A 3,997-nucleotide genomic window follows, 5' to 3' on the forward strand; every position below is an offset into this window, starting at 1 on the left:
ATCCAATTGAATTTAGATTTTGAAATCTTGTTTAGCTTTATTTCGAATCATTCGTTCTTTGCTTTGTATGCTTCGTTATGTGTTTTTAATTGTTCGTAACTCATGTTTTCACTTTTATTTTGGTTCCCCATCTTGTTTGACGCATTTGAGCACACTTTTGTTTTATTTTATTTCGTTCAACACTTAGAACATGACTCATATTTAAGCATTGTAAATAGTCATATCTCATTTTTTTTATCACTTCCATTCATTTTAGGATGTTGAACCATGAATTTTACTTCATTTTAGACTAGTTTTATTTTTAGATTTTAGGAAATCATTCATTAATCATATTTTACTTTTTAGGATCATTCTTGGATAATATTTAGTTTTATTTTATATTTTCCTCTAATAAAATTAGTTTACAAAATTACATTCATTCAAATTATTACATCACTTTTGAATTTGATAGCTTGGTTAACCTCTCACTACATTAGAGATAAAACTAAATTTTTGTATGAACTAATGTGACTAAATCATGTTCGTCACGCCTATCTTGACTTTTGACCTAAATTGAAGTTGTTGTTTTTAAGAATTAATTAAAGTCTTGTAGTGGAACCAAACCTACCTTGGTCTTGATCCTAATTCACTTTGAAATGGGATTTGAGGTTGAGGATTTTTTAGCCCCCTAATTTGCACTCCCCTAAAAAGGGGTTTATTCAAGGGTGAGTTAGGGTAGATTCATGGACTATGAGTCATATTAACATCTCTAAATGAAGCACATCATCTTTTGTTACAAGCTTAGTCATCAATTAACACAACAATTATCAAATTGACAAGTTATCATGATGTAACTATCCATGCATGATGACTCTTGCATTAATGCATAACGTCCTTTATGGTAATGCAAACCATCAATTGCACAATTTCCATTAATTAGATAAGTTCTTATGACGACCATTATGAGAAAAAAGTGGAATTACCAATAGATATATCTTGTCAGTAACGTTCAAATTTTGTCGGTAATTCAAGTTTTTCAACGAATTACCGACGAACTGAGATCCATTGGTAATGTCGTTGTCGGAAACTATTATCGACGGATAATGGCCACCAATAATTACTGGCAGATATATCACCGATAATTGCCATGACCTATATTCACTGGTAATCACCGATGAACATTATCCGTTGGTAATTACCAACATTGCTTGAGATAATCATAAGTTTGGTCACGAGCTTATAGTTCTTTTCTATCATAATCTGGTCACCACTACTAAATGTAGATGATTGGTGCTTCAATGTACCTCTTCCCGCAATGTAATGGGAATCATGCAAGAGCATGTTAATGTCTTTGTTAAAGCCTAAAGAAGTCATAAAGCCAGGCTTGTTTCTTTGACAAGCTAAAGGGTTCTTAAATTTCTAATCTGGTAGTGTGCAATTTGATTCTTAGGGAAGATTTGATTATTGGTCATGGTCAATGATAACGGTCTAAAAACCGTTATTTTCATACTTAAATTTGATATTAAAACACACCCTTTATGGCTTAGAATGAGCTTAAAATCAAGTAAAACAGTTAGTTGTGTCTTGTGAGAGTCAAAAGTTGGTTTAAGAGATATTATGCTTGTTTTTACATTGTTTTGCAGGGTTTTAAGGTGAATTGAAAATGGAAGTAAAGTAAGGTGGACTTAGACCCATGAAAGAAGGAGAAAAATGATGAAAAAAGGGGTTAAGTGAATCGTTGAGCGCCAGAATGGACCGCTGAGCGTCCAGAGCGATTAGAGGGAAACCGCTCAACGACAAAACTGACCGTTGAGCGGTCAAAGCGGCTAGAGGGAAACTGTTGAGCGGTGAACTTAGGCGCTTGGACGGTTGTCTGTTTTTATTAGTTAGATTCTGTAATCTTTCTCATATCTTTTTGGGCGTATATATAGCCTCAGTGCGAATCAAAACACATTCTTTTGGCAGAGAGAAACGTCCCAAGCTATTCCACACACCTTGGAGGAGGTTCCTTTGATGCTTAGGCTCCAATCTACCAAGTTTAGGGTTATTTCATCCATTCTTTCATCATATTTCATCTAGTTTCACCATGATTATGGTGAACTAAACCCTAGGTTGTTGGGGAACAATGTAATCTTTTGAAAGTCTCATATATCCAAATTCTTATTTATTTTATATGCTTGCATATGCTTGATTTATCAATGGTTGGGTTCTTCACCTTTGCTTAATGCTTTTATTGTTTAACTCATTCGGTAAATGTTGTTTGTCTTTATTGATATGGGGACGTATAGTAATGTCATGAACTGATATTGAATTCCTTGATTATGTTAATACCGCCTAGGGATAGGGGTAGGACGATCAATTGTATTTTGCTGCCGCTTATCATGCATTATTAATTACTAGGGGAGGCTAGGGATAGCAAATCGGTAATTAGTAATAGGCTCTTTTCACCAAGGGATTGGGTTAAGGGTAGACTAAGAAAGTTTGCATGACAATATGATAAATAAGCTAATTAAATAAGAAGGGTAGATATATGAGGGTGGATAAGATGAAATTGTAAACCCCAACGACTCCATTCATCCATAGCTTCTTAAAACCAATTGAATCACTGCATTTGCATGTTTATTTTTGTTCTTTGCATACACACCTCAATTTAATTCTTTTCTCAAGTCTTAGACGATTTGTTTACATGAAAAGTAAGGCCTAAGAGTCCTTTGGGAAACGATACTTGGACTTACCCATTTATATTACTTGATAACGATCTGGTACACTTGCCATTTACTTAACAAGTTTTTGGCGCCGTTGCCGGGGACTCATGGTTTAACTTATTTAGTAGTGTAAACTGATTAAATTTGACTTAATTGTATATATTTTATTTTTTTATTTTTTTTCTTTTATATAAAAAAAGTGCTACTAGGTTTTGTGTTTCTTGTACATGGAGCAGGAGACTAGACACACTAGGAGCAAGAAAAATACGCAACCTCTTCTTGCAGGCTTAAGCGAGACAAGGGGAAGAAGGAGATTCAGACGCCCATCTAGGGATTTGTTTCCTTCCCCTGAAAGATTACTATCACCTTCACCAGTTAGAAGAACAGAGGAGATGGCTGAACGAACTCCTCCAAGACGCACTCTTGCAGACCAATCTAATGTTGTTGGCCCTTTCCATTTTAACAGCATAGTCATGCCTACGGATCAAACGACCAACATGGTGATGAATCCAGCACTTATACTCCTGGTGCAAAGCAACCAATTTCATGGCCTATCAAATGAGAACCCCTATGACCATGTGACAGCGTTTAGTGAAATCTGCAATACAGTGAAGATGGCAGGTGTATCAGATGATAGAGTGAGGCTTAGCTTGTTTCTGTTCTCATTGGGAGGCAATGCTAAGACATGGCTTAATTCCTTCCCTGAAGGGACGTTTACTACATGGGAGACTGTGGCTACAAAATTCGACAACAAAATTTTCCACAGTCTAAAGTTACTCAGGGGAGACTAGAAATCTCATCATCCAAGTAAGGCATGGAAGAAACGCTAGGTCAAGCATGGGAAAGATTCAAAGGCCTACTCAGGAAGATACTAGTTCACGGGTTTGACAAGAAAACCCTTGTTCTTGCTTACCTTGGTGGACTGAACATGCAGTCTAAGATAATGTTGGATGCCTCAACTGGAGGTGATATCAAGCAAAAGACTGAGGATGAAGCCTATGACTTGATAGAGAGTATGACAGCTAATGGACAAGAAGCGTTTAGTGAAAAGGGCGCACCAACACAAAAGAAAGGTGTCTTGCACTTGCTTGCAGATGATGCAATGCTAGGTCAAAATCATCTTTTGACGCAAAAGCTAGATACATTGACAAAGATTCTCTCACAACTATAAAAGGAGATTCGCAATGTCTCTGATGAGTCGATATTTTATACCATTAACTTAGTTTTTCGCGCCGAATTGTGTTGATGATTTGCGCTTAATTCTTAGTTATTGTGTCATTTTCACCATTTGGGCTTAATTAGACCAATAATTC

Source organism: Vigna radiata, unplaced genomic scaffold, assembly GCF_000741045.1.
Source record: "Vigna radiata var. radiata cultivar VC1973A unplaced genomic scaffold, Vradiata_ver6 scaffold_187, whole genome shotgun sequence".
Classification (NCBI taxonomy): domain Eukaryota; kingdom Viridiplantae; phylum Streptophyta; class Magnoliopsida; order Fabales; family Fabaceae; genus Vigna; species Vigna radiata.